Source organism: Equus caballus, chromosome X (assembly GCF_041296265.1).
Source record: "Equus caballus isolate H_3958 breed thoroughbred chromosome X, TB-T2T, whole genome shotgun sequence".
NCBI lineage: Eukaryota > Metazoa > Chordata > Mammalia > Perissodactyla > Equidae > Equus > Equus caballus.
Genome location: NC_091715.1, coordinates 70,689,308 through 70,701,287, shown reverse-complemented (window position 1 = coordinate 70,701,287; position 11,980 = coordinate 70,689,308). Strand labels below are relative to the sequence as shown.

The window sequence follows — 11,980 nt, the reverse complement described above, 5'->3', positions numbered from 1 at the left end:
TTCCCGGCATTCTCATGTTCCCTTCTTTTCTCCTTCTTTATTCCAAAAAACACCTCTCGCCAATTCTTTGGGGAATGACCTACCCTTCCAACACGACCCACCCTCCTGAGGGCCTAGGCTCTGAAGTTAAGGGTAGGCAGAGGTTGAATGGTTAGATGCTTGGTAGAAGAAGCCGTTGAAATATTCTTCCCCAAACTTCAGAGCGCCCCTATCTGTACACATAACTGCCCCATAAGGCATGGGAGAGTAGTGTCCAGCTGCGTGTCTGCCCGGGGAACAACACGCCACTGGCGTCGTGGACTGGGCTGGCTGCAAGGATGCGAGTGGGGGGCGGGGTGGGGGTGGGGGTGGGGAAGGGGGGTGCGCGCCCTTTATTACAGGTGGCCGCGCAGTGCGCGCTCCCGGGCGCCTGAGGGGCGGGAAGGACAGACGGACAGAGTGGGAGGGGGCACATGGGGAAGGGACCGTAGAAAGGGTAAAGAGAGAGTGGGAAGGAAAGGGAGGCTTGTGGTGGGGAAGGAAGGTAGAGGGGGGAACGCGTCCAGCAAGAACAGCCGTGTTGGAGGAAACAATGGCAGGGGCAATAGCGATGGTGGCAGCCGAGGCAGTCCCACTCTGGGCACCTTTCTGAATGGGCAGAGGCAGCCCGGAGAGAAGCGGAGACCAGGCAGCGTCCGCAGAGGCTCTGAGAAAAGCGGCGGAGGGAGGAGAAGGGGGGGGAGGAGGAAAGGGGGGAGGAGGGGGACCAGGCAGGGGGAGAACCCGGGAAGGAAAACCAGTAGCATCAGCAGCAGCAGCAGCAGCAGCCGCCGCCGCCGCCACAGCAGTAGCAGTAGCGGCAGTAGCAGCATTTAGCAATAGCTTTAACAGCGATAGCGACAGTGGCAGCCGCCCTCCTTCCCTCTCCCTCCCGCGGACGACTGCAGCCACCGCACCGAGCGGGCTTCAGCGCCGCGCGCGCAGCCTGCTGCTGAGGTAGCCCCGGCCCGAGCGAGCGGTGCTGCCCGCGAAGCGCGGACCGCGGGAGCAGCCGGCAGCCGCTGAGGCGCTGAGTTTCAGGGCGAGAGAGCCCCACAGCTCTGACTCCATCTAGCGCGGCGGCGGCGGCGGCGGCGCCTGAGGGAGAGAGGCGCGTCCACCTGGCGGGCCCGGCGCATGGAGCTCAGGCAGAGGCGGCGGCGGCGGCGGCAGCAGTAGCAGCGGCGGCGGCGGCGGCAGCTCGAGCAGCGGCGGCGGCGGCGGCAGCCCAGCGTTGACGGCGGCCGCGCCAGCTCCGGCGCCCGCTGCCTGAGCCCGCCAGCGACGTGCGCCTCGGGAGTCGGCCTGTGAGGTGAGTACGAGCGCTGCCATCCAGCCCCCTGGCCTTCTCGCCGGCTCCCCGGCTTGCAGGGGTGGCGGCGGCAGAGGGTGGAACGAATTGGGGGACGCCGAGCAAGAAGAGGAGGAAGGAAAAACGGAAGGGAGGACGTCAGTGTGAGAATGGCGTGCATGTGTGTGTCTGTGTACGAGGAAGCGAGGCGGCGAGGGCGAGAGATCCCGAGTAGCCCTGACAGGCACTGCAATCTAGGAAAGGCCTCTGTGCTGGCGCCGGGGGCGGGGGGGAGGGGAGGCGAGCGGGCCGGGCCGCCGCGTCGCACGCACACAGCCGGCCAGCGGGGACCCGCAGAGTGCAGCCTCCTTTTGGGCTGGTGCCCAGGGAGATCCTGACCCGGGAGCGGGCAGAGACACCGCACGCTTCGGCGCGAGCGGGAAAACCCACGCTGCGACTGCGCCCGGGCGCCAGGGCCAAAGCGGCCAAGGTGCGAAGCGCCGGCTCCGGCGCCTCCCGCGCGCGCAGAGCTGCCCTGAGGGCCAGAGAGCGCCCCCGAGCACGCGCCGCCCGACCGGGGCCGCGGGTAGGTATAAGTTGGGGGCCCTCCCAAGCCTCGCCCAGCTTGTCACCTTTGCGGAAATTGGCCCGCGGCCCCTTCCCGCTCTCAGTGACAGTCGAGTTGATGCTTCCCTGCGTGGTTTCTGGCGCTGCGCTCCGCCGCGCCCCGCAGCAGCCGTCTGCTCGGGTCTCGCACACCCGGTGGGGCGGGGAGGCCGGGAGCTGGCGCGGGGAGCGGGCCCGGCTCCGGGAAAGTGTGGAAAAGGCGCCGCTGAGTTGGCGCCCTTCTGCTGAGGAATCCAGTGGTTTCAGCATGACTGCTTCTGTCTGTCTGATTCGTGAAGGACCGAATCACCAGCGCAAGGTTTTCTTTTTCGAAGTTAAAAAAAAAATTGACATCCCCATTTTGACACCAGCACACTTGATTTTTGTCGAGCTTCTGGTTGCATTTTGGAATAAATGGGTTTCGTATCTTGCTTCTGGGTTTTGACCCCAGCATTTCGTTGAATTCTGTGCACAGCAGTATACTTAGCTATGTGGCCTTTTCCTAACGTTCCATTTTCTAGACTGTTATCTGAAAAGACGTGATTTGTGTGTAGGGCTGCCAGGGCTGTTTTTAAAAAGCATCTCAAACACTTTGACCTGGGATTTGAGTGTCTCCTCACTCGTTTCTGGTGGAGGAGCAGAGTGTGCTAATAGTTCCTGAAATATTTTGTTTGGCGAGAAAAGGTGCTCCAGTGGTCTTCTCTGAACTACACAGACCATCTGGGTTTTGGGGGGTGAATCTTCCTTACGTCTTGTCCCATGGGGTAACATATGACCAAACGTTTTATTTACGGCAATGACGTTCTCTTGGCTGAGGAGAATTTACACTTATTTAAAATACATTTTTAGAAGGGAACAAAAAACCCCTAAGTAACTGTCATTTTACATATTAACTGGGAAACTGGCTAATCAAATAAAACTGGCTGAGCGTCTGAAACTCTATCCCAGTGAAATATGTGGCTGTGAATATAATTAACCATCTGTCTAGTGAGCAATTTAAATTTGGGCTAGTACATTTTTATTACAGTGTCTAATTTCTGGAAGACTTGTACATTTTACCCAGCAGTAACAACAAAAATGTGTTTGCTTACTAGGTCAAAGATTTACTTGTGTGGTGGTGGGATTTTCCCTTCCTCTCTCCCCCACCACATCTTTCCTAGTCCCCATTCTCCTTGACCTGGGAGGTCAAAACGAGCCTCTTGCTTTTGCAAAGGGCATATTTACAATAGAGAAACTCAAACCAACTATGGCAGCTAGTGGTTAGACATTTTTGTTTCTTGGAAATACCTTCCAATATTTTACCTCCCACAGAACCTAGATAGATTGCATACATTTGAGTTGAAAAAATAAGATTTTTGTGCACATGTGTTCAGATGGAGTAGGGTGATTCAACAAAATTTAAGACTTGAAATTGGACCCCGTTTACTGTCTCTTATTCTAATTACCCACCTAGCCCTCCCCTGGCTGTCCCAACCAGCCTTCCATACCCCACAGACACACATTCACACACACACAAACACACACACACACACGCACAAATTGTCTCATTTTGTCCTTACGATCAGTTTTTTAGCTTAACAGTATTCAAATCTGTGATTTTAACAGTATGTTAAGAAACTACTTTTTTTTGGAAATCAAGTGTAAAATACCATAACGTTGTACGTATTTTTAAAATTTTCCCTATGGTGCGATTTTAACGGAAATTTATTACTAGGAAAAAAAGGAATAGATTTTGGGTAGAGGTGAAATGGCCCTGGGAAGATTAGATTTCAGAGGCCTCTACCAAATAGCTGTTGTTATAACATAACATAATTAAAATGAACCATGGATTGATTGTGCAGTGGACTAGAGAACGTCACTTAAAGGAAAATACTTTTAAAACAAATATTTGGCTAAATAACAGCTCTGATAAATGGGTAACAATTATGTAAGCACATGATAGAATTTGACATATGTCAAGTCTGTTAAATAAATCAACCTGTTCAGTGAATAAATCTTCAATGCATCAGTGCTTTCTAAAACACACACACACACACATAAGCAAACTTATAGCACTCTGTTGTCAAAGTAAAACAAGTGCAGAACACTGCTGCTTTCTGTCTGTTTTACTCAATCTGTCTCTCTTCTCTTTCTTTTTTCCACAATCTTCTGATCACCTGTAAACTCCCCAGTGAGCAGAGAGAACTAAAGATGTGGTGCTGTCGCTTGTGTTTGGGAGGTGGGAAAAGAGAGATGAGAAAAGTCATAAGTGCTAGATTTTAAACACTCAAAGATGTGCTCATGGATTTATGACACAATCACTGTGGAGGTCCTGGTCTCACGGAAGTATCTGCTTGGGAGAGAAACTACCCTAACCAAAGAAGTATTGATTGCAGTTCTCTGTTCCTAAGTCCAGTTCTAGTAAATATTTTTTTTTTCCTCCAAATCCCTTAGTGAGGGGAGAAAAGGAGATTCTAATTGGCCTTTGACTCTCTTACATTATCTTTAAATTTATTTATCTGGTGGTACATACATGGTTTAAGTTTTCCGGCTTCCGGTGAGAAAAAGGAGAGAAGGACCAAAGTGGATGATGGGGAAGGGAAGTGATATACTAAGGAGTAGGTCATCGGGCTTCCCTGCTTTTCCCATCTTAAAGATTTCAGGTTTGGACGTTTTAATTTCTTTATATGTTTTTCCCTTTTACGTCCTCTGAAAAATTGCCCATCAGCTAGCTTCCTGACAGTTTCTCCACCAGAAAGCACCTTTTCAAACCCAAGGACATAGCATTAGGCACAAAGGACTTGTTGGTCTCTTCCTGCCACTTCTCCAGGGCTGCTTGGAAACAAAACAAAGGGCACTGGACAAGACCACATCACTTGAGGCTACCTTTAACTTCAGACCTTTTCTCTCGCTCAGAAATTTCATTTTAGGCAGAAGTGAACATTCCTGTCTTCTCACACAACACCGGCCTTGTACAACAGTAAACACATCACAACCTTGGGGAAATCTGGTCTGGGGTGGGATCAGCCAGGAGAGTAGAGTGGGGGGCAGGGGGAAGCTGCCTTTTAGTGATGGTAAGGCCTTTTCTGGGCTGAGTACAAAGTAAGGGATGAGGACCCTCTTTGTCTCTCTTCCCTCCAGACCCTCATTGCCCACAGTGATTTGCAGGCCTCTGTCAGGGAACATGCTCTTTTTGGTCTCTTTTTCTGTAGATAAGCACTATGACCTAATGTCTTTCCCTCCCTCGTTTTCTGGTGGAAAAAGGGCTGAAGTCTTTGGGATACACTACTATGTACATAATTTCTATTTTCCTACAAGGCACTTCAATAGGTCATTTTATCTATCCCCAGTAAGATGATTTTGGTATGAAAAATTCTCTATTTTCGCAAACACCCCCAAACCCCATTTAAAAAGTTACACTTCTCTTCCTCAGTACCCCATTTCAAGTATTACACAACTAGCCTAAGCAAGAAGCTGCTCCTAATGTTTAACCTGAGGAGATTTAGAGGTTAGAGGCCAGGATTATACCATGGGCCTGACTGCTAGAGTAGAACCAAGCCATCCTTCGTTGAGAACAGGCATAGAGATTTGTTTTGTTTGGGGGAAGTTAAAGCATTTCCTCTTTGGAGGACTATAAGTAGGGTGGCCATATGTTGTGATTTATACCTGTTGTCTCAGCATACTTATTTCACCCTCAAAAGTGTCCCAGGTTAGGGGCCGGCCCCGTGGCCGAGTGGTTGGGTTCGTGCGCTCCGCTGCAGGCGGCCCAGTGTTTCATTGGTTCGAGTCCTGGGCGCGGACATGGCACTGCTCATCGGGCCACGCTGAGGCGGCGTCCCACATGCCACGGCTAGAGGGACCCACAACTAAGAGTATACAGCTATGTACCGGGGGGCTTTGGGGAGAAAAAGGAAAACATAAAAATCTTTAAAAAAAAAAAAAGTGTCCCAGCTTGGACAAAAAATTCTGTGGTCACCATAACTATAAGCAACATTTAAATCAAACTGTACTTCTTGATTTAGCAAGATGGTTATATTTGTAAAACTTGGGGGGATAATGAGCTTTGAAGATGTCGTAGTCCCTTAACTGGCTCGGCCTGTTATTTTTCTAGCTAAGAAGTCTTTCTGGAGGATTAGATCCCAGAAATGATTCAGCCTTTGGGCTTGATGGAATTGAATTATTGGGCCCAAAGAGACATCTCTCCAAAATGTGTGTGTGTGTGTGCGTGCGTGCACGCACACACACACACACGCGCGCGCAAACACATGTGAAGAGGTGCTGTCTGCATGCTGGAGAGTGGTTCTTACTTTCATGAAAAACTGGTAATAGGTAGTAAGCTTAAAGCATGTCAGGAGACATTTCAGTTTAGAAAGATCATCCTGACCGTGGTAGTTGTAAGACAAAAGAAGGTGTTACCAGTGGAAGTGTGAATTATTCTTTTTAGAATATGTTTTGAGAGGTGCACAGATAACACTCTCTGTCCAGAATAGTTTGCATGTGGTCTTGCCAAATATATAGATATATAAATAAAATATAAATATATATATTTATATTGCATATATTCCCGTTTGCCTTTTCTGTAATGGACAAGATAAGCTTTTAAACTGCCTTCTAGTCATAAGTATCCATAATTGGCTTTCATTGATCTAGAGCTAGGGTCAAAAGAAACTATGCCCCACAGGCTAAATCTGGCCTGCTATGGAAAAAGAAAGAATGCAGACAAGAAGAAAGTGTGGAGCCATTTAGAGTTGCTTTTGTAAGTGTTTTCAAGCTTCTCCTTCGTAATTAAGCTTTACTTAGGCCAATGTCAAAATGAGTCCACATTTCCTGAACACGTACCTGTCGGCTGGTATCTAGGGCTTGGGAGATTATGCGGAACCTGGTGGACTGGCAGGGGATGACCCAGAAAGTGAGATCCACATGTGAACTTGTTTGTTTGAGTCAAAATGTCAATAGTGATCTTTTCTTTCCTGCCTGTTGCAATAACCTAAATTTTGTGGTGCCACTAAATTCTTTGTGTCCTCCTTCTCAGTATTTGCCACGTTGTTCCGTGCATGCATGTGATTTATTAACCCAGAGACCAGGTCTCAGCAAGTTGCTTTAACAGAGACCTGCTGTCTCTTTAGTTACTAAATAACTGGAACACATTCTGAAGACATGCTTTACTGAGTAGGGGAGTAGAAAAAATGAGCCATCACCATCTAGCTTAGTGGTTCCTAACCTTTTTTTTTTTTTTGGCATGAAGCCACGTGAAAATTTGATGAATGCCAAGGATACTCTCTTCAGAAAAGTGCACATTTACATATGTGACACTTGCATACATTTTCAGGAAGTCCAACCATGCATTGTGAGTGGAAAACCTCTGCACTAGCCTTTGCCCAATTGTTACAAGAATTCTTGTTGCATGGCTGTCATGGTCACGGTAGCTTGAAATGGAAGCCATGAAAATGGCTCTCTCAAGAAAGCCTGTTATTAGTATACTTATACTGCACAGCTCTTAGCTACTGTTCTAAGCACTTTTCTGATTAGCCTTCATGGGCATCTTTTATTATGAAAAAGAGTCACTTAACACTCACTTTGACATTACTATTCTCACCAAAACCAAGTCAAGGCTAGTTTCCCAAATCCTTGACTTGTCAATTTTCAGATTCTTAAAAATGTCTGTTCTGCACTCACTGTTCACAAGTTCATTATAAATATATAAAATATATTTCATAAAAGCTCACTCTGGCTTGCCTGTTCCCATCTGTCCCTCTTTCATCTGTCTCTCTATCTCTATGTATTTCTCTTAGTCAATGGTCTTGACAAGAATATGGAACTCTTGCTAGTACCTATTGTTAGGTAAGGTGGTGGAGTCAGAGAGGGAGGTGGTGTCCAGATATCTTCATGAGGACCCTTGGGACTCATGGGTCTTTTGGAGTATTAGCCACCTTGGAACCCTAACATCGTATATTAAAGGCAGAGCTCCTTAGTTCTGCAAACGTGAATATATGTCATATCTGTGCCTTGCAGCTGGGGTGGTAGGAATAGGTGGTATTCCCATCCGTGAATAAATGTTTATTGCCTGTCTCTTTCTTCTTGTTTAGCAGTTTGGAGTGTGGCAGAGTATGAGGGCTAATAGAATCCTAAATCTGGAAGGATCCATTAAAGATCATTTCTAATTCAATTCAGCAAACATTTATTGAGCATCTACTCTGTGCTAAGCACTGGGATACTAAGGATAGAGAAAAGAGTAAAACAGATTCTCCTGTCTTACAGGCAATTTGCTTTGTTCCTAGCTGGGTCTTTTTACCATCTGTATTAATTTACCCCACCTTTTTTCTAATTTGATGCATTTTTCTATTATTTCTATATTCTCCCTGTTAGAAAATAAGTATAGAGTCCCTGTTTTCCTCACACATCAGGAAATTCCTTGGCAAACAGGTATCTCTAGCTAAGTTGAAACAAGATTTCCAGCCTCCGTGGCACAAATGCTTCAGTTCTTATTTCTGCATTGGCTTAACAGGCCCCATTTAATAGGGAGTAACATGTTTCTTTTCCTTGCAATTCTAAGGCAAGATTTCTGTCATTGCTATCACTAGTGATGTGGAATTGCAAATAGCATTAGCTATGATGTGTTGATCATTGACATAAGATTATACCACAGTCATTGACTTCTGACTAATGAGTTGAATGTACTCTGCAAAAAGCCAGTTGTCCATCTTTGAGTGGGTTAGTTTTTAACCCCTACTTGGTGATTGTATTAGTTTTCTATGGCTGCTGTAACAAATTACCAAAAACTTCGTGGTTTAAAACAACAAATTGATTATCCTACAGTTCTAGAGGTCAGGAATCTGAAATAGGCCTCACTGGGCTAAAATCAAAGGGTGGGCAGGGCTGCATTCCTTTCTGGAGGCTATAGGAGAAATTCCATTTCCTTGATTTTTTCAGCTTCTAGAGTCTGCCCACATTTCTTGGCTTGTTGTCCCCCTCCATCCTCAAAGTCAGCGATGGTAGATTGATTTATTACATCGTATCACTTCAGTCTTGCTCCTAGTGTTGCATCTCCTTCTCTGACTTTCACTTTTCTGCCTCCCTCTTTCACTTTTAAAGACCACTGTAATTACATTGGGTCCAGCTGGATACAGGATAGTCTCTCCATCTTAAGGTTAGTTTATTTTCAAACTTAATTCCATCTGCAACCTTAATTCCCCTTGTGCCATATAACCTACCATATTCACAGGTTCTAGGAGTAGGACATGGACTACTTGAGAGTGTTATTACTCTGCCTACCACTGTGACTTGATGTTTTTCAAATTTTGGAATAATTGTAGATTCACAGGAGGTTGCAAGGACAGAGAGGTCCTATGTACCCTTCACTCAGTTCTCCCCAGTAGTTACACCTTACATAACTATAGTATAAGATCAAAACCGTAAACTTGACATTGGAACAATGAGTGTGTCTAGTTCTATGTCATTTTATCATGTGTAGATTTGTGTGACCATCACCACAATCAAGATAAAGTACTGTTTCATCACCACAAAACATCTCTCTTTTGCTACCCTTTTGTTGTATTTATAGTCACACTTACCCCCCTCACCCCCACTATCTCTCACCCCTGGCAATCACTAATCATTTTTCTAAATTTACAGTTTTGTCATTTGACAAATATTTTATAAATGGAGTCATAGAGTCTGTGACTTTTTCAGGTTGGCTTTTTTCACTCAGCATACTGCCCTCGTGATCCATCCCAGCTGTTTTGTGTATAAACAGTACATTCCTTTTTACTGTTGAACAGTATTCCATGGTATGAATGTATCAGTTTGTTTGACCATTTACCTGTTGAGGGACGTATTGGTTGTCTCCAGCTTTTGGCTATTACAAATAAAGCTGTGCAGGTTAGTGTACAGATTTTTGTGTGAACATAAGTTGTCATTTCTCTGGGGAAAATGCCCAGGAGTGTGATTGCTGAGTCATATGCTAAGTGTAGGTTTAGTTTTTTAAGAAATTGAAAAACTGTTTTCCAGAGTGCTTATACATAACTTATCACAGTCCACAAGTATCAACATTTTACCTGTTTTAGTAAACCTTACCTCTTTTTAAGTCCTTTTATCCTCCTTCATTTATAATGCCATTGTCTTAAATATTTCTTCTATATATAATTAGAACTACATCAGTGTTATAATTTTTGCTTCAACTGTCAAACATAATTTAGAAAACTCAGAATAAGCAAAGTCAGTTGTATTTACTCTTACTTTTACTCTTTCTGTTGTTTTCCTCCTTCCTGAGGTTCCAAGATTCCTTCTTTTATGTTTTCTTTCTGTTTAAAGAACTTACTTTAGCTATTCTTTTAATGTAACTTTGTTGGCAGCAATTTTCTTAGTTTTCCTTCATCTGAGAATTTCTTGATCCTTCCTTCATTCCTGAAGAATATTTTCACTGGATATAGGATTCTGAGTTGACAGTTGTTTTCTTTCAGCACTTGATAAAGGTTGTGCCACTTCCTTCTGACCTCCATGGGTTCTGATGAGAAATCTGCTGACATTCAAATTGCTTTTTCCCGTGTAGGTAAGGCATCATTTCTTCCTCAATGCTTTCAAGATCTTTTTTTTAATGCCTTTAGTTTTCAGAAGTTTGACTATGATGTGCCTTGGAATGAATTTCTTTGGGTTTATCCAGTTTGGAATACTCTCAGCTTCTTGAATCCATAGGTTTATGTCTTTTGCCAAGTTTGAGAAGTCTTCAGTCATTATTTCTTTCAATACTTTTTCTGGCCTGCTTTCTTTATTGTATTGTTTCAGGCCTCCTCTGATGACAGGAAAATTAGATATTTTTTTATAGTCCCACAGGTCCTGAGGCCCTGTTCTCTTTTTTTTCAGTCTATTTTTCTCTGTTATTCAGACTGGATAATTTCTATTGTTCTATCTTCAAGTTAGCTGATTCTTTCCTCAGTCCTTTCCATTCTGCTCTAGAGCCCATCTGTTGAGATTTTTTAAAATTTCAGTTATTATATTTTTTATTTCTAAAATTTCCGTTGGTTCTTCCATATATCTTCTATTACTTTGCTGAGACTTTCTGTTTTTCATTTGTTTCATGAGTGTTTGTAATTTCTTATTGAAGCAATTTTGTCATGGCTCCTTTAAAATCGGATAATAGTCAGATAATTCTAACATCCCTGTCATTTTGGCTCTGGCATCTGTTGATTGCTTTTCTTCATGCAGTTTGAGATCTTTCTGGTTCTTGGTATGATGAGTGATTTTTGACTGAAACTTGGACATTTTTGTAGTATATTATGAGACTCTGGATCTTATTTAAACCTTTTGTTTTAGCTAGCTTTTTATGACACTGCTCCAGCTGGGGAAGGGAGTATGCTGCCTTGTTACTGCCAGATGGAAGTAGAAGTCCAGGTTCTCCACTCAGCCTCTGTTCATACTTGGAGGACAGGGTTTCTCACTACTGCTGGGTGGAAGTTGGAATTCAGTCACATTTCAAGTGCTTTATGGCCATATGTGGGTAGTGGCTACCATACTGGACAACACAGATGTAGAACATTTCCGTCACTGTTTTAGGAAGACTGGGGGTGCAGAAGGGAGCTTGATCCTATAAGAATTGAAGTTTGGGGTTAGATACTGTGGCACAGGTAAAATAAAACAGACTTAGTTATTGAATCTGAGGTCTAAAGCTGGGGTTTGGTTCCAAAACCTGAGGTGCTGTGACTACTAGAGAGATAGGGGTACAGGGAACTCAGCTGGATAATATGGATCCAGTAGAGCTGGTAGAAACTATACCATAGTATTAACCAAGTTTTTCCCTCTCAATCCTGGTAAGAGAGGTGGAGTGACATGCTGCAGATTCCTGTACTTCATTTGGTTAAATGGAAAGTCTTTGCCATTGGAGAGAAGTTAGATTGTTTATTCATGGCAAAAAACTCTACTTCCGTGACTGAAGTAACCATTGATTAAGGAAATATTAACAGAAAAGAGTAGGTTATGAAAAGGGTATTCATTTGGTTTGTAGAATCTAGGGTTTGTTTGGCATCTTGGTGGCACCAATGTTCTGATCCTGGAGACTTCCAATATGCTCAGCCAAGTGGGAGGGTATTTGTG

The 11,980-nt window shown here is 44.6% G+C and overlaps 1 protein-coding gene across 3 annotated transcripts in view; it reads left to right on the top strand.

The window, feature by feature from the left end:
• Positions 1-766: 766 nt before the first annotated feature.
• Positions 767-11,980, top strand: part of NEXMIF (neurite extension and migration factor) — a 111,901-nt gene continuing 100,687 nt past the window's right edge. For 2 of the 3 annotated variants that reach the window (XM_070257506.1, XM_070257507.1), the window contains exon 1: positions 767-1,330. The gene's annotated coding sequence lies outside the window, so the exon portion shown is untranslated. The remainder of the gene's footprint in view (positions 1,331-11,980) is intronic. The other variant, XM_023633278.2, reaches the window with a different exon arrangement.